The following is a 24,568-nucleotide window of genomic DNA, read 5'->3' as shown; positions in this document are numbered from 1 at the left end:
TAAGGTGTCTCAGAATATTCGTGAAGGTGCTAGTATCAGACCTAGGCTTCTGATACCAGCACAGGGCGCTTTCCGTAATCTCAAGAGTTGAAATCTACCTGTCCCCATCCTGGGAAGAGACTTATAATCCACTTTGTGAGAAAGCTGGAATCAGAGTACCTATAAATGATGTGTGACATGTCAATCAAACAGAAGATAGAGATGAGATAATTGCAAGTACTGACAGGGAGCTGATACTTAGAGGTGATTTCTAACCATGGGCAGAACAAGGGGAAGTTCAACCTGGGTGGCCCGAATACATGGGTAACTATTCAAGCAGAATATTGCCCTCGCTCTGAATTAGTGTGCCTTGAGGTTTGACCATAAATTCTCCCCAAAGTTTTAATCCATTTCCAGGACTCTTTCTTCAAATGGTAAACATCCTAGCTCCTGCCCCCATTACAATAAATCACCCAGGAAATTGGCTTTTTATGATTGTAACTCCACATCCATCAGAATAACGAATTATCTGTGACACCACAGCAGTGGAAGCAGGGTTGTTTTAGGAATTCCAATGTACTTGACAATGAACTCCAGACCAGGAAAGTGAACCAGTGATGAGGGAAGGATTGGGAGAAACTGAGAGTGAAAGAAAAGGATGATGGGTGGCCCCCAGAAACCAAGGATGGAAAAAAGGGGACAAACAAGTAACTAGAGAAGAGGGCTGGAAAATATGAGGCCTGTCAAATAAGAGAGAAATGCCGAAGTTTGCCACCAGAAAGTTTAGCACCACTTCTTCCTGCGAGTGCTGCTTCTGCCTCATCTCCTCCAGCCCATCTGCCAAGCAGCTGCCAGAGAGGCCTTGCTCTATCCAGGTGGATGGAGCCCCAAAGGGCAGGCATGTGTTCTAGAAGCAGAGACACTCATTGCAGAAGGATTGACACACTGAGTACTTTGCTTACCTCTGAGGCAGCAAGCAGTGCAGCAGCACATCCTGGTTTGTTGAAAACTGAGAGCTAGAGAAGTTAGGGACAAGGGAGCTGAGAGTGTAGGTGGCCTTGCAGAGGCTGAGAGCGGCCACCAAGGAGGCAGACGGTGGAGAGGTGTGGAAGGTTCTAACCTGGGGTGAGGCAGGCTTGCCCTTGTTATAAAGAGAAAGCTCCCAGGCAGAGAATACCACTGCCTCTCTCACCACCCCAGCTCTGCAGCCTCCAGCACGTGATGCTGGCATGCAGGAGGCAGTGGCAGGTGAAGCCTGCAGAAGAAGAGACTGAGGTGGCAAACCGTAAGCTTGGCCCTTCATCTCCACCATCGCAGCCTCTCCTGCTCCTGCTCCCCTCTCCCTCCCACCCCTGTAACATTACTAAGCAACAGGCAGAGCTGGGAGTACTTGACATTCATGAATTATCTCATGCAATCTTTACACCATCACCCAAAGAGGATTATTATTATTCCCATTTTCCAGGGAGGGAGACTGAGGCTGAGAGAGTTGACAGGGCTGATCCACGTCACTTAACAAGCAAGTGTTACAGCAGGATCTGCCCTCAAGTCTAGCCAACTCCAAGCCTGGGTTGGGAACAAAAGTGATTTATAAACCTTTGTCCACCCTGTAAGTCAGCCCAGTTCCCTGACACTATGACTGATCCTAGCTCCCCTTGTGAGGGGAAATGCTTCTGACTGGTGCTTCTCTGCCTCTCCCACAGTACACACAAAAAGCCTCTGGGCTTAGAGGAGAACTGCTCTCTTGTAAAGCCTCCTGGGCCAAAGGAGAGCTCTGCTTCTCCAAGGCTGGAGAGCTCCTACTGCAGAGAAGGGGGCCACCTGGGTCCAGCTGAACTTTTGGCTACACAAACTCTCACCATCAGCCCAGGGACTTTTCAATCACACACTTAGCCTTTGGTTAGAATTAGGAATTCAGCCCGTCGTGTATCAGATCATATGACTTTAAAGAATTATTCAGCACACATTAGGTCAAATTTCATTAAAAATAACTCTGTAGAGACCTCTAAGATTTCTCTTAGACTCGGATTTCACTAAAATTAATCATTTCAAGGCTACAGAAATGAAGTGGAGCTAACACTCAACTCTCAAAGGAGGGGGCTCGGCAACTTTTACTCTAAAGGGCTCATAATACAGGAAGGAAGGAGAGATCTGTCATGTGCACAAGTCACCACTTCCAGCCCCGACTCCCACCCCCAGCCTTCTCCACTTTCCTCTGTGGTCCTCACAACAGACATCGTGGAGTTTAGCTAAGGGAGTTTCCTTCCCATGGGCAGATGCTCAATGTAGTTAGGTTAGGTAAAAATAACTGCCACATCAACACATGCATACTACCTTGTTCGCAATAAAACAGAATATGAAAATAGCTTTATGGGACACAGTTCCCCTTTAAAACGGAATTTTGCAACTCTCTGGAGCATTTAAAGCTTTGACATAAAGCCATTTCTTTTGATCTCAGCTCACTGCAATCTCTGCCTCCTAGGTTCAAGCCATTCTCCTGCCTCAGCCTCCTGAGTAACTGGGATTACAGTCACAACCATGCACGGCTAATTTTTGTATTTTTAGTAGAGATGGGGTTTCGCTATGTTGGCCAGGCTGGTCTTGAGCTCCTGACCTCAGGTGATTCACCCACCTTGGCCTCCCAAAGTGCTGGGATTACAGGGGTGAGCCACTGCACCCGACCATAAAGCCATTTCTTACCCATTCTGTTAAGTTGTATCCCCAGTGTTCAGAACCTTTAAATACCTGGTGTTATTATGTTACTTTCCGTTTGTTTTTGTCCTATGCCAGGGTCGAGGATCCAGAGTTAGGGCCCAACCTCTCTCCACAGCTCATCATATTCTAGATATTTTGGGCATACACAGCTTGCTTTCTCTCTAGCTGTTCTCCCCTACTAATCTGTAAGCTTGTGAAGATCAGAATTCTTGCACGTCTCGTTCCCGTGTCACCCTCAACTCCTTATGTCTAACTCATGGCAGACACTCAGTCCATGGTTCCCAAATGAACAAAATAAAAGGAGCAAAATTATCTGTCTTCAAAGGGAACCCATGGACAGAAACTAATAGGAGCTAAGCGCTTACACTGGGAATCAGCTACTGAGTATAATTTCTCATTTCACCCTCATACAAGCAATCCTAGGAAACAGGAACATGTCCAAGTTACAAACGAGGAAACTAAGGCACAAAGAGTCCATGTGGCCAATCCAAAGTTACCCAGTTAATTAGGAGCAGGATAGCTTGTGTGACTCCATCATTCCACAGTTCCTTTCCAAGCCTATGGGGCAAGGGGGGGCGGTAAGGAAGTGAGGACCAAGGCTGACCATTCAAAATCCAGCAAAGAAGCAGTCACTTGGCAGACAGCGATGATAGTCCACGTGCAGCTACCAGGCCAGACTGGAAACCGTTCCAGCCGGATCCACCCTCAGTGCCCAGGAGCATGGGTTTCCCCAGGTCAGCCCAACTCCTGTGGCATTTATCTGCACCCTCTCCTCTCCACGCTTACTCCTTTTACGATGCCATTTTCAAGCTCATTTCTAACCTCAAATCCAAATATAAAGAGACCATCCCTTACTTAGTCTTGAAACAAACCTGGTTCTGTACTTTTGTTCTCTTCAAACCTCTTTTTATTCTGCAATAATAAAAATGTGGTATTTCATCCCAGAGCAGGCTGCATGCCAAAATAAATAGCACCTTGGATTTCCTTGAAAAGACAGCTTGGCTCAAGTCTCAGCCTCACTGCCACGAGAATTCTTGGAGAATTCAACCTTACAAAGTCAAGTATTTATCAAGGTAGTTCACCAGACAGCAACCCTGCCAATCTCTGCATGACCCCTTGCAAAGACAAAGCACCGTTTCCAAAAGAGAAAAAAAAAAAATCACCCATACCTCGGACTGATCATGCCAAGATGATGAGAGCTTCCTGTTTCCCCATCCCAGGACCCCAGCCTTTCAAGTGTGAATATTCCCTGTGCCAAGAAGCAGGAGGCATCTGACCACTGCTTCTAAACATTGAGAGGGCCGAAGCCTGGACACCAGGGGAGGTGAGAAGCACTGAGAAAGATTCTGCCAACCGAGTTCTCCAGCGGGCTCACTTTCTGCCGACCCGGGAAACAAACAGATAACTCCTGCTCAACAAATGACACATTAACACAATCTCATTAACTCCATTCCCACGTTTTTTGCAAGTGTCTGTCATTTTCGCCTGCATTGCAGCAGCTGAATCTGGAGCTTCACGAAGAAGAGAAAACAGTCGGGAGTAACACTGTGCCCACATTACCTTCCCTTGCATCCTCCCGCTGCATAGCCCACAGTCTCCTTCCCAGAAAGCCAGGTTTGGGCTGCAGGGCCGGAGCTGATAGCTCGTGCCTTCAGCACAGCCGCGAATGTTTTGCAGCTGTTAAAGGACTTCGTCAGGTGATCCGTGACCTTGCTGGAAAAGCAAATACTGACTTCCTTTTTGCTCTCAGGAATAGGTGAGTGTGATCAGAAAGGAATTCACTGCTCAATAAGCCAAGACTGGATCTTGCAGAAAGAGGAAGAACTCTCACATCCTTCAACTGGAAAGTTAGTTCCCAGAGCTGCCATCGCTTCGGAGGAACACATCTAAAGACATCCAAACAACACACAATCTTCCTTCTTGACATCTAAAGACATCCAAACAACATACAATCTTGCTTCTTGACTCCTCCGAATCTGGCAGCTCATCTGAGCAGCTATAATTAATTATGAGCTCCTTCTTCCTCCCTGCAGCTGATGTGGCTCATTAATGAATTTGTTCCTAATGAGGACGTAGCCTTCTTAAAGTTGAAACCCTTCAGTAGTGCATCACTTTCTTCCTGGCTCTGCTTTAGAAACATCCTTCCCTACCCCCTCCTGGGGTCCCAGGACCACATGAAGCCTCTGATCATTAAACAAACGGAAGTCTGTCGGGGCAGAGCCGAGACAGAAACAATGACCAGTAAATTCCTGGGGCTGGAATGGCAGCTCCTTATTCCTACTGCTCTACCAATCTGCTGCCCTAGAGCACCAAAACACACCCAATTCTGGCAGGAAGGAAAAAGCAAGGAAGTACCTGCTGTGACGACCAAATTACTGTTCAGTGGATCCAGCTCCAGGCAGGGTTTCTAACTGCAGCGCAGACCAGAGACTCCGAGAGGCAGGGTGCAGGAGCCAGGGAGCAGGCAGCTGCCAGAGGAGCAAGGTTTCAGAGTGTCCTGGGCAAGCACAGTGGAGGATCTTCCTACAGCCCAAAGCTGCTGCAGTTCTTAGGAGCAAAGACAGGTGTGAGGCGCAGGCACCAGACTCCACGCTCTCCAAACCCTGTGCTGCTCCCGGACCTGAAGGAGCGGGGGTGGTCCAGGACAGACCAGGAAAGCGTCTGGGTTCCTTTATGCAGACTCAGTAAAAGGATTAGAGGGACCTTGTTCCTTCACCTCTTGGTGCTCTAACCAAGTGAGGCCGTGCTGGGAAATGAAGCCTCACAGTAAGACACATCAGATGCAGCCCTGACCTTCATTGACACTGACTGTCTGGATGTGCCTTCCAAGACAGAGCAGGTTCCTGTCTAACCCATGCTGAAATTGATGCTGGCAAGGAGTGTCACCCTGAAACACTGCCTGCATCGAGCCTGGTGCACTTGCAAAGCACTTTCCGTCCTGTGTCCCATTTATCCTTGCATCAGTGCTTGAAGCAGCCAGACCAGGGACGAATCTCCCCATTGTAAAGGTGAAGAAAATGAGAGACAGTCTAAGTGGTTTCCCTTGGGTCATCCAGGAGCAAAGAGTCTGGGGGTAAAGTTCTGTGTTCTTCCCATTGCCCTGGATCAAGTTCCTTACTTTTCTTGGAAGATTCTAGAGACTCTTGCTCAAGATGGAGGTTAGGAGACTTTGCAAAGTACACAGGGTGACGTGGTGGTAGGCAAGTCTATGGAATACCAACATTACTTTTCTCAGCTGGTAAAAGTATTTTTCCAGTAACTGAGTACGCAGACCCATCATCAGAATAAAAAAGAATCCAAAGTATACCTTGAACTCTAAGGGTATTGAAAAATATACTGCGGAGCAAGCTGCTTCTCTGATACACTTCAAATGATCATTGACCAGCCTTCTAAACTGGCCAGAGAATTGCTGGAGACACACAGCATTTCTCTAAGATGCAGGCGGAAGAAAAGCCCTCCATGTTACCAGGTCCGACGCCTTTCCAGCCACCCGCCCTTCCCCTCTGGTCTATCTATGTGAGCAAGATAAGCACTCTCTTTGCCTCTCCTGGGATAAATTCTTCCTTATCCAGGACAGGGAGGTGAGATGTTTTCCTCCAGAGCAATGCCTTGCCTGCAAGACCCCACATTCTACCTGGGATGCTGTTCACTTTCTCTGCCTGTCCAGTTCCTCCACTCAGACATCCCCAAGTGCAGTGACCATCCTTCCAGCTGCCACTGTCCCTGTCTGCCTGCTACTGCAGCGTGTGGCATCATATTCTAATTGCTGCTTCTGCATCTGTCTTCTGGCCAGCATCACAGTCTGACTGCTCTGTAAAGTTTGTGAACTGAACTTATCTACAATCCCTGCAGCTCTGAACGTAGGCGACCTCTTCAGCCACTTTCTTACATGTCAAGGGAGCACTCTGCTATTCCCACAGCCTCCAGGCCTCTTACCAGATTTTAAAAGACTACAGAATGAGGGAAGGTAATACAGGTTGAGTATCTTTTATCCGAAATGCTCAAGACCAGAAGTTTTTTGGATTTTGAATTGTTCTGGATTTTGGAATATTTGCGCATACATAATAAGATATCTTGGGAATGGGACCCAAATCTAAAAAGGAAATTTATCCATTTCATATATGCCATATCACACCATCTCAAGGTAATTTTAAACATAATATTTGAAATAATTTTGTGCATGCAACAAAGTTTTGACTGCACTTTGACTGTGACCTGTCATAAGAGGTCCAGTATGGAATTTCCTACTCCTGGTGTCACGTCAGTGCTCAAAAAATTTCAGATTTTGAGGCATTTTAGATTTTGGATTTTCAAGTTAGTTCTACCTATAGTAGTCCCTGCAACAGTGCCACCAATCAGCTTGGATCTGATGCCACACACACACACACACACAAAAGATGCACCCATCCACACATCCACACTCCCTCATCACATTCCCTTGACTTATCCAGACCTCCTCCTTCTGGGGAAAGGCTTGCATGTTTTGTCCCCTCCAAAATCTCACGTTGAAATGTGACTTCCAATGTTTGAAGTGGGCCTAGTGGGAGGTGTTTGCGTCATGAGCTGGATCCTTTTTATTTTATTTTTTTTTAGATGGAGCCGCCCAGGCTGGAGTGCAGTGGCACGATATCAGCTTACTGCAACCTCCACCTCTCAGATTCAAATGATTCTCCTGCCTCAGCCTCCTGAGTAGCAGGGACTACAGGCATGCCTGGCTAATTTTTGCATTTTTAATAGAAATGGGGTTTTGCCACGTTGGCCAGGGTGGTCTCAAACTCCTGACCTCAGGAGATCTGCAGGTGGATCCTTCATGAATGGCTTGGTGCCCTCCCCATGGTAATGAGTTCTCACTCTCAGTCTTTTCCCTGTTTGCTTTCCACCATGATTGGAAGCTTCCTGAGGCTTCACCAGAAGCAGATGCCAGCACTATGCATCTTGCACAGCCTGAAGAACTGTGAGCCAAAATAAACCTCTTTTCTTTATAAATTACCCAAGTCTCAGGTATTTCTTTGTAACGATGCAAAATGGACTAACACAGGCTCAGTTCTTGGGCTTAGCATGAGGTGCTGGGACAGGCACTGTGCCCACTGTCTATGTCTCTAAGGGGAGAAGAAATTCTTCTGTCTTGATAACTTACCCAGGACACTCATTTGAACTCATGGTCAAGTAGGGAGGTGAGCAGAACAGGGAATGTTATCCTCTATTCTCCAAAAGAGGAAACAACCTGTTACCAAGGTTACAGAGCTAAAAAAAAGAGAAAAAGAAAAAAAGGGCAAAGCCTCGACTCAAACCCATATAGTCTGTCTCCCAGGCCAATACTCTTTCTGCTAAACCACACATTCTGAACCAGGCATGCAGGCGAATTCAGAGGACACACAAATAGCAGGACACAAGCTTCAATGCTGGTGCTGTCCAGGCACACGGTGGCCTCACCTTGAGGGAAGGTCTTCATGAGAAGCCACAGCCACTTTCTCTAGAGGAGTCTGTGCTTTTTTGGGGTGAATTCTCCCCATGGTTTTGCCATGTCTGGGATACCAGCATCCCCGCCTCAGACATATGTCTTAAGACCAGCAGCCAGCTTCATGCTCCCACCAAGCCACACAGACCATCTCCTGAACCAAACACGTTTATCCACAAGAACTTTCCTGACAAGAATCACGGGACTGGAGGGAGGTTTGGCTCCTTTTGCAATTTAGAAATGCTCAACTTCTATGGCCCAGGTCCTTTCTGCCCCATGATGGAAAAAAAGATGATCTGTCCAAGTCCAGCAAGATGGGGGCTAGGCCAGAGGGGAAAAGAGGTTCAGCTATCTGAAGAATGTGCCTTTTATCTAAGCAATCCCTTAGGCTTTTGCGCTTTACTGAGAAAGGTCAGCGCTTTGGTGGGCTGTGTGATTGCACAGGGCTGAGAAGGGCACGCTTGTTAGGTATTCACACACTCAAATAGAGCCTCTCTGAGCAGACTGGTCACAGCCACAGTCATTCCCACAGTATGCAACTTAAATAGGCAGAGAAAGAAATTATGCATGTGAGACCTGTGGGTGCAGCCATCCAGGAGGGAAATCAGCTATTCTAAAGATTGACTCTACAAAGCAGATGTAATTTTCTGAGGGAAGAAACCAGGTCAGTTGTAGGGAGAGAGGAGGCTGCACTAACCAATGAAAAATGCTCCTTGGAGGGAAAAAAGGCGTTAGATTTGCAGGGAAAAAGACCTCCACTCTGCATCTCTTTTTTTCATTTAGACGCTTCCAAAATGCTCTTGGCCCTTGACTTAAACATACTGTAAAATCAAACTGCCAACTGCCAAATGAGGAAGCGGCATGAGCAGACAATTCATCAAAGAAGAAATACAAATGGTTAATATTTGAGAAATGTATAACCTCACAAATTAATAATAAAAAAGATGTCAGATAAATCTTGACATGCCATACCCTACAATGAGCCAGGTACTCTGGTCCAATCCAAACAGTATCCTATTCCCAAAAACCTCTGCCAAGCTTGTCCAACCTACCTTATTTTGTTGTTGTTGTTCTGTTTTGTTTTGTTTTAGGCTTTTAGCGCCTGAAGCCATGGGTTTTAGTTTCTGTCTCTAGTGATAAGCGGAAAAGAGGGATGAGGAAAGGTCTTTACTGGCCTAACCAGAAACAGAAACTAAGAACCCGTGACTGCATTCTCTCCCTTGGACACCCCTACGTACTGTTACTTCTATTGTCCAAAGTCAAAGCAGAGGCCTAAAGCAGTTGCCCAGGTATCGAGACCATCAGAGCCAAGATTCGCATCCATGTTTTTCTGATGCTAATATGCTACTCTTAACCATGGTACAACAGACTCTTTTATGAGTTAGAAAAACGTTTTTTCAAAGAAAGAGCCTCAGTGTTGATGAGGAGGGGACACGCCCTCCCCAGAAGATTGCAGCAGAGTGGGGGCAGCTGTAGCCAAGACAGGACCTTCAGGCTGTGGCAATGCCTCCAAGCACACCACGAGTATCTACCCGTACACTGCCTGCATGTCCAATGGCACTGTCCAGTTTGTGCATGTCATAGGGGAATTCAAAATCAAATACAGCAAAATACAATGGTAAAGAGAAGAAGACCAAAAAAGGTCATAGTCACATGTGATTTCTTTCCTTGGTGGTCTAGGAATCATAACTATTATGATGTATCCTTGGAAAATAGAAAATAAATTATTTGGGGGGAAAGAGATGGGAAGTCAACACAATTCTGCCACCTGGCTACTGCAATTTTCATGTTCACCTATTTTGCATATTTAACATAATTGAAGGGCAAGTTCTATAGTAGACTTGTAGCCTGGCTTATAGCCTGAAATCCCAGCTCTGCCACTGACTGACTGTATAACCTTGCTCAAATTACTGAACCTCCTTGTGCCTCAGTTGCCTTGCTTGTGAAATAGGACTAGTAGTATTTCCTATAAGTCATGGAGCTGTCAGGAAGATTAAATAGGATGACAATATATGCAAAGCACTTGGAACAGAGTCCAGTACATAGTCCTGTTCAATGAGTAAATACATTAGTTATTTTTAATATAATAGTAGAAATTCAATTATAAATTCAATTACAAATCCAATTTTGTATTCAAAATTCTATTATATAACCATTTTTAAAAGTATAGTTTTACCTGCTTTGTAATGATTACTGTAAATGGCTATACAAACCTTCATTGACTTACACCTTATTTTCCAAACCCCTCCCTAGAGGAGGTCATGCCACCTCCTGTTTAATTCTCCCTTCAATGCTACCATAGCAGCCAGCCTGACAGACGGTTCTCACTCAGGTCTCCTGGGAAGACCCCATTTCCAAGTAGCTGGATCTCAGCTGCACGGGCTTTGAGGTAAGACAGGCCAGGTTCAAATCCCGGCTGCGTGACCCTGAGCAAATGTCCTTATTCAAGAAGAGCACAGCTCAGTACACCGTGTGAAGACCGCAGGGGATGAGGTATGCAAAGTGCTTGTGCGGGTGCCCAGGATATAATAAACACTCAATACATTTGGCTACGATTACTTTTTAAAACCGCAATGTAAAGCAAGGAAAGGGCAAGGATCATGTTCGTTTTCTTTCTCACCGAATTTTTAACACTTACAATGATGGGAACTCAATAAAAATGTATTGAATCAAATACATAAATGGATGGATAGATGGGTGGATGGATCAGAGACTGTCAAAGCTGGAAAGGATTTTTTTTTCTTCTTTTTTTGAGACGGAGTCTCGCTCTGTCACCCAGGCTGGAGTGCAGTGGCGCGATCTCGGCTCACTGCAAGCTCCGCCTCCTGGGTTCACACCATTCTCCTGCCTCAGTCTCCCGAGTAGCTGGGACTACAGGCACCTGCCACCACGCCCGGCTAATTTTTTTTTTTTTTTTGTATTTTTAGTAGAGACGGGGTTTCACTGTGTTAGCCAAGATGGTCTCGATCTCCTGACCTCGTGATCCACCTGTCTCGGCCTCCCAGAGTGCTGGGATCACAGGCGTGAGCACCGCGCCCAGCCGGAAAGGATTTTTTAAACAACTTTATTGAAATATAATCTACATACCACATAATTTACCCATATAAATTGTACTATCCAATAGTTGTAGAATATTTAGGGTTGAACAAACATCACCACAATCTAATTTTTTTAAATTGTGGTAAAATATACATGACACAATATTTATTATTTTAACCACTGAATGTACAATTTAGTGACATTAAATGCATTCACAGTGTTGTGTAACCATCATCATCATCACTATCAAATTTTTTTTGGTGTGTGAGACAGAGTCTCACTCTGTTGCCCGGGCTGGAGTGCAGCAGTGTGATCTCAGCTCATTGCAACCTCTGCTTCCTGGGTTCAAGCAATTCTCATGCCTCAGCCTCCTGAGTAGCTGAGATTACAGGCATGTGCCACCATGCCCGGCTAATTTTTTGTATATTTCATAGACACAGGGTTTCACCAAGTTGGCCAGGCTGGTCTCGAACTCCTGACCTCAAGTGATCTGCCCACCTCAGCCTCCCAAAGTGCTGGGATTACAGGTGTGAGCCACTGCACCAGGCCAATCATCATGATCTATACCCCAAATTTTTTCATTATCTCCAACCTGAACTCTGTACCCATTAAATAACTCCCCATTCTCTCGCACCCCCCGCCCCTGATAACTCCTTTTCTACTTTCTAGCCCTATGAATCTGCCTATTCTAGGTATCTCATATAAGTGGAGTCATCTAATATTTGTCCTTCTGGATCTGGCTTATTTCACTTATATATTAAAGATTCTTTCAAGTTGTAGCATATATCAAAATTTCCTCCATGTTTAAGGCTGATTAATATTCCATTGTCTGTAGATGCCACATTTTGTTTATCCATTCATCCATGATGGCACAGGGTCACTTCCACCTTTTGGCTATTGTGAATAATGCTACCGTGGGACTTGGTGTACCAATATCTATCCTAGTCCCTGCTTTCAGTTCTCTTGGATATATACCAAGGAGTGGAATTGCTGGGTTATACCATAATTCTATGTTTAACTTTTTGAGAAACCACCAAACTGTTTCCCACAGCAGTTGCACTGTTTTACATTCCCACCAGCGATGCATGAGGGTTCCAATTTATTTATTTATTTATTTATTTATTTATTTATTTGAGATGGAGTCTCACTCTGTTGCCCAGGCTGGAGTGCAGTGGCTCGATCTCAGCTCACTGCAACCTCCGCCTCCTGGGTTTGAGTGATTCTCCCACCTCAGCCTCCTCAGTAGCTGAGACTACAGGCACGTGCTACCATGCCCAGCTAATTTTTCTATTTTTTGGTAAATATGGGGTTTCATCATGTTGGCCAGCCTGGTCTCAAACTCCTGACCTCAAGTGATCTGCCCACCTTGGCCTCCCAAAGTGCTAGGATTACGGGCAAGAGCCACCATGCCTGGCCATTCCAATCTCTCCATTGTCTCACCAACACCTGGTTTATGTTTGTTTGCTTTAAATTATAGCTATCCTAGTAGGTGTAGTAGGTATGAATTGGTATCTCACTGTGGTTTTGATTTGCATTTCCCTAATGACTAATTGTGTTGACTATCTTTTTTATGTGCTTATTGGTTTTTGTATATCTTCTTTGGAGAAATGTCTATTCAAGTTCTTTACCCATTTTTGAATTGGCTTGTTTGTTTGTTGTTGTTGTGTTGTGCAAGTTCTTCACATATTTAGGATATTAACCTCTTATCAGACATATGATTTGCAAAAAATTTCTTCTTGATATATTTTGCAATAATCTTGTATATGGTATAAGATAAGCTTCCAGCTTCATTCTTTTGTATAATTTAACTAATTAATTAATTTTTTTAGATAGGATCTCACTCTGTTGCCCAGGCTGGAGTGCAGTGGTGCAATCATAGCTCACCACAGGCTCAAACTCCTGGGCTCTGCAATTCTCTCACCTCAGTCTTCTGAGTAGCTGGCACTACAGGTGCGTACCACCATGTCCACCTAATTTTTTTTTTGGTTATTGAGACAGAGTCTCTCCCTGTCATCTAGGCTGGAGTGTCATGGTGTGATCTCGGCTCACTGCAACCTCCACCTCCCGGAATCAAGTGATCTCCTGCCTCAACCCCCCAAGTAGCTGGGATTATAGGTGTGTACCACCACGCCTGGCTAATCTTGTATTTTTAGTAGAGATGGGATTTCACTATATGTCGGTCAGGCTGGTCTGGAACTCCTGACCTCAAGTGATTCACCCACCCTGGCCTCCCAAAGTGCTGGGATTACAGGCATGAGCCACCATGCCCAGCCCCACGTAATTTTTAAATTTTTGTAGAGATGGGGGCTTGCTATGTTGCCCAGGCTGGTTTCAAACTCCAGACCTCAAGCAATCCTCCCACCTTGGCTTCTCAAAGTGCTGGGATTATAGGCGTGAGCTATCATACCCAGACAACTTTATTTTTTTTGTGTGTGAATATTCAGTTTTCCCACCACCATTTGTTGAAAAGATCACCATCTATTTTCAGAATATTTCACCACCCCAAAAAGAAATGCCCTACTCATTAGCAGTTATTCCCTATTCCCTTCACTCCACTTCCCATTCCCTCCCACGCCCTGGAAACCATGAATTTACTTTCTGTCTGTATAGATTTGCCAATTACGGACATTGCCTATAAATGGAATCATATAACACTGTGATCTTTTGTGACTAGCTTCTTTCACTTAACATGATGTTTTCAAGGTTCACAAGAGCTAAAAAGGATTTTTTCAGGTCACCTAATCTAACCCTGTTTTCAATATCACACAGTACCTTGGTAATAGAATCCATACAAGGGTCCGTTCTGTGTTTTCTTCCTTAATAACCATGACCCTAGAAACATGTCAACACACAGGAGGAATGGCAAGTTCTCACTGCACAAGAACTGCACTCTAAGCCTCTCCTTCAAAGTTTTATGTCTGCTCTTACATGGTGCCACTTGACTAGACCACTATTTCCCCATATTACCTATTGTTCAAATCCTACCCTTTCCTCTCACCAGACCCCACCTCCCCCAGGAAGCCATCTGGAGAGCCTATTTGGGTATACTTCTCTATTTTCTGAAATCCTATAGTAAATAATTACTCTTTAATCCATGTGAGGCCACATGGGATTAGGAATCCAATTTCTAACTATAAAAGCCTTCCTCCAGTTGAGAATGACAAATCTCTACTTTAATGGGAGGTGAACACTGAAAGGCTTCAGAAATCTCACTTTGATATATCTGGACATGTTTTGGATCACCTCTTCTACACAAGGAAATCAGCTGATCACTGATTTGTCAGCCTGCTGGACAGAGTAGTGGCAAAAGTCAGCTTTGGAATCCAACAGACCAGGGTTCAAATGCTGCTTTTCCTATATATTGAGACCTCAGGCAAGTTAACTAACTTGTCTCATGGTCCCTATCTTGTCCTGCCATCCACCTTTGTCGCTGGATAATTGCCTAATGCTTCTTGCTGGACTGAAAGCTCCCTGATGGCAAGAATCAAGCCTTCTTCTTCTGGGTCTTTCACAGTTCCCAGAGATCTTTTAATAGGGCCCTAGAAATGCCCCTGCTATTATGGGTCTCAATTCTTTCTGTGTGTGTGTGTGAGAGACAGAGTGTCGCTCTGTTGCCCAGGCTAGAATGCAATGGCACAATCTCGGCTCACTGTAACCTCTGCCTCCCAGGTTCAAGCGATTCTCCTGCCTCAGCCTCCTAAGTAGCTGGGATTACAGGCATGCACCACCACACCCTGCTAATTTTGTTTTGCATTTTTAGTAAAGATGGGGTTTTGGCATGTTGGCCAGGCTGGTCTCGAACTCCTGACCTCAGATGATCTACCTGCCTCGGCTTCCCAAAGTGCTGGGATTACACGTGTGAGCCACCATGTCCGGCCTCAATTCTTTAAATCTACAATTCTCAAAGCAGAGTCCCTGGCCCAGTGATAGAGAGTAAGGGTTTCTAAAAGAATAAAAAATGCATCAAAAATATGTATATTCTCTTCAGTTCTTACAGGCAAGTGTATTACATGGGAATTCATTTTTATAAGGAACTGGGAACATAATATGTGAGTTATTGAGGGTTAATAAACCTTGGCATTAATAAAATTAGTGCGTTAGAAGAGTTTACTGAGAATATTCATTTTCTATTCTGTAAAGAAGGGTGACCATTATCCATCACCAAACAATACAGCAAAACTCCTGTGTATGCACCCAGGCTAAGAGCTGGAATTCCAATTCTCAGGAAGGGCGTTTTGTTATTAGTGCAGAAGACATTTGTTGTGTGCTTTTTTTCAGCTACCCAGCACTTTGTGAACACCCTTCCTATGCTTGGTTATTTCCTTCTCAGAAGACCCACCTCCCCAAGATTGAAACTGGAATTTACAGCAATTGATTATGGGGAGATGGCAGAGTGATGTTCAGCTACTTCATATCCCTTAATAAATTCCTCTTCTATTATAGACAAGCCTGCTAGAGCAGGTTCTGGTGTTTGCAACCATGACCCTTGGTGGCTGCAATACAGCGTCGGCACTCTCTTGGTTTTAAACTGCTTCTATTCTGTTAATTTACATTACTTACAAAATTACTTTTAGGAGTTTCTGTTGATTGTTGTGCTGAGTATTTGCTGCATTACCACTTTGGTTAGTTTTCTCTTCTCCTTTAATCCTTTGTTACTACCAAATTCTTTCCCACTGCAAAGTGGGAGTGAAGGGACTCAGTGGGCCACAAAGTCTTTTGCTCCCCTGAATTGGGCCACAGTCCAAAGGGCTTGGAAACCACAACTCGGAGTAAATGTTTCCTAGGAATTCAGCTCCACTTCCTGCCTCCTGGGTCACTTCAGTGAAAGCATCTCAAGGGGAGGCACAGATACTCCACAGGGGGGCACCCCTGCACCCACCCTCTTTGGGCAGCTCCCATCCCAGCAGCATCATCCCTGGTCAGAATTCAGCAGATGCCTCTGCAGGTATCAGCTGGGCGCCACAGCTCGAGTTGCAGGTGCAGACAGTTTAGAGCTTGCGTGGGCTGTGGCAAATGCCTTCTGGGTTGGGAGGAAGGTTTTTGTTGGCTTAAATATGCACAGCCTGCACATTCAGGAAAATCAGTTTAAACCAAACTGAGGCTAAGTGATCCCCAGACACCTGGGTGGAGAAAGCGATGTTTCCAGATTTTTTGGGCAGGAAAGCTGTTATTATTTCGCAATGCCCCACCTAGCCCTCTGGCAAGTTCAGTCTGACAAGAAGCGGACATGTGTGATGTGGGTCCAACAAAGATGGTGACCACCCAGCCTCGGCAGCATGCCAGCCAGAGGAAGGGCAGGTATCATCAGAGATGAACCAGAAAGACTCGAGGAGAGATGAGGAGCACCAGGAACTTCTGTCAACTTCAACTTTCCCTTGAAAGAGATGGGATTCCTTCAGTGTACCATCTGGTAATACAAAGGAAGGTTATATATTGTTGTTGCCTGGATTTTGTTTTGCTTTAATGTGGGCAAAGTTACTAAGAAAAGGTGTTGCCAAAATTGACATCCCAGGTTTATATCACCCCATGGAGCAGCTCAAAGGTGTCACAGAATGGTTGGGCATTTGGAGCATAGCATAGGCAGACTTTTATTGGTGACTCTGCTCATATCTTTTCTTTTTTTTTTTTTGAGATGGAGTTTTGCTCCGTCACCCAGGCTGCAGTGCAGTGACACCATCTTGGCTCACTGCAACCTTCACCTCCCAGGTTCAAGCTATTCTCCTGCCTCAGCCTCCCAAGTAGCTACAGGGACTATAGGCACTCGCCACCACACCCAGCTAATGTTTTGTATTTTTAGCAGAGACAGGGTTTCGCCATGTTGCCCAGGCTGGTCTCAGGCAATCCTGGCTGGTGTCCTGAACTCAGGCAACCCACCTGTCTTGGCCTCCCATAGTGCTGGGATTACAGGAGTGAGCCACTGCACCTGGCCTTGCTCACATGGGCTCTTTCAGCCAGATTATGGGCTCTTTCAAGTCAAGGTTTCCCTTTTGTGCTCCTGGGTATCCTTTATGGCACCAGTCCAGGGCCCTGCAGGTGGTAATCCACTGTTATCTACTGTTGGGAACCAGTCCACTGATTATCTACTGTCGGGAGAAGAGAAATATAAAACAGGGTCTTGGACAACATTTGCATCCATACCACCCCATACAGCAGGGCCAAGGTCAGAGTCTGCTTTTGAGACTCCTAACCCAGTGCTTTCCTTTACAAATTTCATGTACTGGTCCTCAGTGTGATACTGGAAGACATGAAATTGATGGTTTCTTTAAAAACAATGTGGCCGGTGTCCCTAGTTTAAATGTGGAATAATGGAGTTTTTATTGTGGTAAAGTGTGCCAGAGAACTGCTCGTACTTCTGTTGGTGATCTTTGCTTGCTGCCTCTGGCTACAGGGAAAGTATAACGCATAACAATAAAAATAGTTGCCAACATCAATTAAGTACTGACTCTGTCCTGGGTAAGTCCTTGACCCATCCTTACTCAGCGCCTGGGACAGCATGGGCATGTCTCCCCTGTAAACCAGAAAAAGATGCTGCCTCATGGCCCAGCCTGAGTTCAGGGCTGTGTTCAAAGAATCAGCAGTTAAGTAGAAAAAAGTTAATTGGAAGCAATCCAAACCTTCACTGCAGTCTCTAGAGAAAATACCAAAAGGGAAGTGCATTCTTAGCACAAAGCAAAAGTCTTAAATTTTTTCTTTCCCATCTCTGCTGTTCTAGGTGTCTATTTCCAGCAGAGCAACTGCCCCAGCAGCAGTGTGTGCCGTTCCCCAACATCCGTATGCGAATCCTCCCACCTGGTTCTTCACTCCCCCACCTCCCTTGCCTCTGGCATCTACCCATCCCTCCTCTGCCAGCCTCTCTCTGGCCTCTTCATTGGGAATTCCAATATTGGCTCCATTTGTCCACAGCTTTTTCATCACTGAATGACCTCAATCTGCATAATAATGGAGGGAGAACAGCCAAGCAGGCGCTGCCAGAAGTGTCCTTATGAGGAAATTACTTAGAAGGCTCCAAAAGCACAGACTTTTGTTTTTGTTTTTCGTTTTTTGTTTTTTTTTTTTTTTTTTTTTTTTTTTTTTTTTTTTGAGACAGGGTCTCGCTCTGATCACCAAGTCTGGAGTGCAGTGGCATGATCACAGGTCACTGCAGCCTCAATCTCCCGGGCTCAGGTGAGCCTTCTGCCTCGGTTTCCCGAGTAGGTGGGACTACAGGTGCACACCACCATGCCCAGCTAATTTTTGAAACGGTGTTTTGGCATGTTGTCCAGGCTGGTCTTGAACTCCTAGGCTCAAGTGATCTGCCTGCCTTGGCCTCCCCAAAGTGTTAGGATTATAGGCATGAGCCACCACGTCTGGCTGCAAAGAGGTTTTTAATACTCGTATGTTGATGGTTTTATTCCCTGTACACTCAATTTATAGATTAGAAAACTGGGGTTTAATAATACTAGTACCAGGCCAGGCTGAATGGCTCATGCCTGTAATCCCAGCACTTTGGGAGGCTGAGGCAGGTGGATCACCTGAGGTCAGGAGTTTGAGAACAGCCTGGACAACATGGTGAAACCCTGTCTCTACTAAAAATACAAAAATTAGCCGGGTGTAGTGATGCACACATGTAGTCCCAGTTACTCGGGGGGTTGAGGCAGAAAAATAGCTTGAACCTGGGAGACGGAGGTTACAGTGAGCTGAGGTTGCACCGAGCCGAGATTGCACCATTGCACTCTAGCCTAGGTGACAGAGTGAGACTCCATCTCAAGAAATAATAATAATAATACTAGTAAATACTTATACTGTTATAATAATTATTATTATTATTACCAGCTAGATACTGTCCTATATCGTACAAATGCTAACTTATTTAATTTCACGATGACCATACTAGGTAGGTGCTATTATATCCTTTTCACAGATCACAGGTTCAGGGGCACAAATCTAGTAAGTGGCAGGGTTGGAATTCAAATTGAGGTTTGTCTGACTCCAGAGACCCAGCTCTTAACGACAGTGTTCCTTGCCTTTGGGTCCTATTTCTGTAGCCATCTATGAAGCAAGTAGCTTTTGGAAGTCTAAATAGAAAGAGAAGGAACCAGATAGAAGGATTTAGCAAAGGAACAAATCTAGCATTAAATTCCACCACCAGCCATGCTATTAGACATCAGGTGATTATTAAAATATAAACATGGTTGGGGGGAACATGCTAGGTCTCTAAATAAGACCAATTTACTTGTGAAGGAATAGCTAAAAAATCCAGTGACTTTCTAATCCACTGCAAATGATTTAATCAATAAAACACAATTACTTTTCAAATAATCTTTGAAAGTTCCAAGGAGTCTTGAGTTGTTTAATTGCTATTTAACCAGATAGCAGCAGTTGAGTTACACAGATATCTATTTCATATAAAATGCTCTTTGCAGATGGAACACTCTGTCAAATTTTCCATTAGAAAGACATATTTTCAGGGCAGACACAAGGGTTTTAGGTTACAAATTAATTTCGTTTCTCTGTTGTTCTCTAGGCAGGGCAAGGAGAGGGTGGAATGGCTGATGCAGACATCCACAGCTCTTTCCTTGTTAACTCGGGAGCACGATGGTCCTCCTTGTCAATAATAAGCAATGGATACAAAATCAGAATCGCTGCGGTAGGAATCTGTGGGCCTTTTTCTTTTTTAAATATGAAATGCTTCATGAATTTTCGTGTCATTCCTTGTGCAGAGGCCATGCTGATCGCCTCTGTATCATTCCAATTTTGGTATATTTGCTGCTGAAGTCAACACAGGAATCCCTGTTCTAATCAGCCAGCCCCCCAGGTAATTTTTATGCACACGGTAGTTTGAGAAGTACTGTTCTAGCCTACTTTTTAAAATCTTTGGTAAACTGTAGTTCAGTGTTTCTTAAACTGTAGTACACCTATAACCTGAAGATCTTGTTAACATGCAGATGCTGATTCGGTGGGTCTGGAATGGGGCCTGATAGTTGGCATTTCCAACAAGCTCTCAAGAGATGCTGATCTGCTGGTCCCAGCACCAAGTAGCAAAGTGTGTGGTCAGGGTATTTGTCTGGTTGGGGAGGAATGGGAAGGAGCTCAACAGCCCTAATCATGATTCCTAGCACCAGCACTTGAAACTGTGTGATACGAAGTACGAAGTAACACTCTCCACTTTATAAGGCTGTTCTGATGGCTACATGCCTATACTTTATACAGTACTTGGCATGTAGAAGACACTGAAATACAAGCTGTGGTTGCTGTTGTTTTTGAGGGAAGGAAGAAACTAGTAAGTGCTTAATAATGGTCAGTTGTCTTCTTATTATTTATAGAGAGTTGCTGTGTGGTATATTAGGCACTGTGCCAAATATTACACTATTATTATTTACTCTTCTCAAAGACTCTATGTCTCTATGTATTATTTCTTCTGTTTAACAGATTAGGAAGCCTAAGCTCAGAGAGGTTTAGTAACTTGGTCATAGTCACAAAGATAGTAAAAAGCAGAGCTAGGGATGAATTTAGGTATTCCTGCCCAAGATTTTTTTTTTTTTTTTTTTTTTTTAAAGACAGGGGCTTGCTCTGTTGCCCAGGCCAGAGTGCTGGATTACCGTGGTTAAAATCACAGCTCAATCTAGCCTCCACCTCCTAAGTTCAAGTGATCCTCCTGCCTCAGCCTCCAGAGTAGCTGGGGCCACAGGTGCATGCCATGACGCCTGGCTAATTTTTTTAAAATCTTTTATAAACATAGGCTCTCATTATGTTCCCCAGGCTGGTCTCAAACTCCTGGCTCAAGTGATTCTCCCACCACAGCCTCCTAAAGTGTTGAGATTACAGGCATGAGCGATATACCTGGATAACTGCCCAAGCTCTTAACGGCCCAGACTGAAGCCTGGTTCTGTCCATGTCCACCTGAGTCTAGGAAAGGTGGTGAGCTGGTACCTGATGACCCCACAACATGGCACAGTACAGGACCAGGGGGTGCAGAGGTAGAGAATGGGCAGCAGCAGACAGAAGCCTCCAGGAAGGATTGCCACGGAGCAGAGAAAAATCAGGCCCAAGAGAAGGGGCAGGACCAGGTTCCAAAAGGATTTAGACACCCAGCAAGCAATCAGGAATAGAGCCTAAAGTGATGAGGACTGTGTCTTCTTTGCTTCTGTTTCCCAGTGCTTAGTACAATGTTGACCACAGTGCTGCCTCATAAAGATGTAGCAGTTGAATTAATGAATTATTGAAATAATGGATTAATTCATATTTTGAGGGTAGCAACTGATTTGAAATTGGTAGGCAGGATGTTTTGGAGTGGGAGAGAGATGTTCACCTCTGGATTTCTCTTTTTTAAAAGAGTGAGCTGTTCAAAATAGAAGAACAACTGGAATATTTCCCTTGGAGTGCTGCCAGTGCACACAATGCCTCCTTTTCTTCCCAGGTCAGAAGGCATTTTTGGGCCCAGCCCCTCGGCATGTGTGTGCAGCCTGCAGCCTGTCCGACATACTTACCCACTTGTGCTCTGGGGCACAAAGGCCTCCCACCTGCCAAGCCCAGCACAAATGCCTTCTTCACCACAGTCCTCTGGCGTGTGTGGGTTCAGCTGCTGCTGCTGCTGAGAGTCCCCCTCCAGGGTGAAAGTGAGGCTCCGGTGGCTCCAGTCCCTCCACTACTGCTCAGAGAAAGAGACCACAATGCTTTCTCAACCATCGAGTCCCCTTCACTGGCCACGAGGCGTGAAGTTCAATAGCCCAGTAACTTGAGGAAAGAAGAAAAGGGACCCTCTTCTTTTCAAAGACCAGCCTCAGCAGATTGTGTGCAATCATCCATTTATCAGAAATTCTTGTTCAGGCACGGGGCTAGGTTCTGTGGACTCATGGACGAATAACACAGGGTTCTTTTCTTTAAGGAACTCACAGTCCAAAATGGGAGGCAGATACCTAAAGAAGGACCCATGTAGTGTTAGAGAGGTGTGGCTGGAGCATCTCGGAGGATCAGAAAAGCAACACAGATGTGGTATTTTTGAGCTGCCGTTGAAGGATGAGTGAAAGTTCAGCAGGCAGATGGGAGAAGCAGTTCTCTAGCGAGAGATGAAAACATGTATGGTGGGCTTGAAGAATGACCAGCAATCCTGGTCTAGAGTGCAGGGTCAGGGAAGTGGATGGGGGAAGACAGGGGCTGGAAGTCAGCTCATTTTATTTTCTAGAATAGGAAACCATCAAAGGTTCTTAAGCAGGGAGGAACAAGATGAAAGCTGGGTTTTGGATACAAATCTGACTGCAATGAGGGGCGTATGTCCCCAGATACCGGCCTATTAGTAGACATTCAATAAATATTTACAGAATGAACAACTGATTTCAAGAGGGAAATAGCAAGTCTGGTAAGCAGTCTGGCCAGACTTAATACCTTTCCCTAAATGCCCCTTTTATTTATTTATTTTCTTATAAGAGAACAGAAGCTTTTCTTCTCCTGTACTGAACCATTACAAATGTATATAATCTGCAATTGCAGGCATAATTACATAATGTCTTATATGGTTGGCAGTTTCATGAGTGTTGGCTTTGTCTTCCTGACTGACTTTCGGCTCCGTGACAGCTAGGGCAATGCCTTTTGTGCTCTCTCAGTATTGCCCAAAAGCAAAAGCATCTATCATGTGCTGGGAACACAGTAGGCTCCAGGTAAGCAGAACATGAAACAGACTCAAGGAGCACAAGAGCTGGACAGGCTCCTGCAATTACTGAGTTCAACTCTCTCATTTCCCTGATGGGGAGACTGGGAGAAAGAGAAATATATGCACTATGTGGAAATGTGTGCACGTTCCTACTACTGGGCTCTTGCATTTCACAGCAGGGACCTGGGCTCAGTCAAGATTTTCAGGTGCAAACACCAAAGGTTCAGACACAGACTGAAATTAACCAGTGACGAACCTGGCTAACAGCAGGGTGAATAGAACACCAACACACCAACAACACAGGCACAGAAGAATGTCTCACATACATGAGTGGTATTCAGCACCCACTGCTTATTAAATTATGAAAAAAGCATAGCCTGAGACTAGACCAGACAGAGGCAGGAAAGCACAAAGATTAAGAGTGTGGGCTTTGGAGTGTGTGGATCTGGGTCTGAATCCCAGCTCTGCCACTTACTAGTGTGTGTTTAGGTTCCCTAACTGTGCCCACCACCTCTACCGCCAGCCAGCCCAGTGTCCAAATAGGTAACACAAGAAAAAAAAAGTTTCCTCCCTATAGGATTACACAGATGAATTGGGATGAGGCATGTAAAATGCTTATCACAGTGCCTGCAGTGGGGATTGAAAGGTGACTAACCAGAGAGAAAGCAAGGAAGAAAGCACTTGGCACCTGATAGGATTCACTGATCCTCCAACCTTCGGTTACTGAGCACTTACTTTATTTATTTAATTTATTTATTTTATTTTATTTTTTTCAGACAGAGTTTTGTTCTTGTTGCCCAGGCTAGAGAGCGATGGCATGATCTCAGCTCACCGCAACCTCCGCCTCCCGGGTTCAAGTGATTCTCCTGCCTCAGCCTACCAAGTAGCTGGGATTACAGGCATATACCACCGTGCCTGGCTAATTTTGTATTTTTATTAGAGATGGGGTTTCTCCATGTTGGTCAGGCTGGTTTCGAACTCCTGACCTCAAGTGATCTGCCTGCCTTGGCCTCCCAAAGTGCTGAGATTACAGGTGTGAGGCATCACGCCCGGCCTGTTTATTTATCTTTTGAAAAGAGGTCTCACTCTGTTGCCCAGGCTGGAGTCCAGTGGTGTGATCTCGGCTCATTGCAACCTCCTGAGCACTTACCTTAGACCAGGCATTGGATAGGAAGGAGAGGGGGGCTGGGCCCAGTGGCTCACGCCTGTAATCCCAGCATTTTGGGAGGCCGAGGCAGGCAGATCACGAGGTCAGGAGACTGAGACCATCCTGGCTAACACAATGAAACCCCGTCTCTACTAAAAATACGAAAAATTATCCGGGCGTGGTGGCGGGCACCTGTAGTCCCAGCTACTCAGGAGGCTGAGGCAGAAGAATGGCGTGAACCTGGGAGGCGGAGCTTGCAGTGAGCTGAGATCTGGCCATTGCACTCCAGCCTGGGTGACAGAGCGAGACTCTGTCTCAAAAAAAAAGGAAGGAGAGGGAGGTGTCGATAACTCCAGGGTTTCAAGCTTGGGTAACTAGAGAATGACAGGGACAACAATGAAGTTTAAAAAAAGCCAGGAGAGACAAGACATTTCAGAGTAGGATGACGGAGCTTTCAGCCTTGTGGCACATTGAGTGTGCTCAAGGAGGGGTTCACCCATAAAAAGGGGTTCATTCAGAGACAGTGGTCCAACAGATAGTTGGAAAGGTAGGCCTGGGACAAGGGAGAAACCTGAAGCTTAGAGATGTAGATTCAAGAACCATC

The 24,568-nt window shown here is 45.2% G+C and overlaps 1 protein-coding gene and 1 non-coding gene across 8 annotated transcripts in view; both read right to left on the bottom strand.

The window, feature by feature from the left end:
* Positions 1–24,568, bottom strand: part of KANK4 (KN motif and ankyrin repeat domains 4) — a 208,250-nt gene that overhangs the window by 49,104 nt on the left and 134,578 nt on the right. The window contains exon 1 of one of the 7 annotated variants that reach the window (XM_077955008.1): positions 5,050–5,613. The exons of 3 other annotated variants lie outside the window; for them this stretch is intronic. The gene's annotated coding sequence lies outside the window, so the exon portion shown is untranslated. Of the gene's footprint in view, positions 1–3,863; positions 4,999–5,049; positions 5,614–24,568 lie in introns of those variants that run through there. 3 more of the 7 variants (XM_077955018.1, XM_077955040.1, XM_077955057.1) reach the window with 3 other exon arrangements.
* On the bottom strand, positions 19,845–19,949 carry LOC114674926 (U6 spliceosomal RNA). Its single transcript, XR_003726023.2, has one exon. It is a non-coding gene; the product is annotated as a U6 spliceosomal RNA (small nuclear RNA).

Source organism: Macaca mulatta, chromosome 1, assembly GCF_049350105.2.
Source record: "Macaca mulatta isolate MMU2019108-1 chromosome 1, T2T-MMU8v2.0, whole genome shotgun sequence".
NCBI classification, from domain to species: Eukaryota; Metazoa; Chordata; class Mammalia; order Primates; family Cercopithecidae; genus Macaca; species Macaca mulatta.
This window is presented reverse-complemented; position numbering and strand designations above follow the sequence as displayed.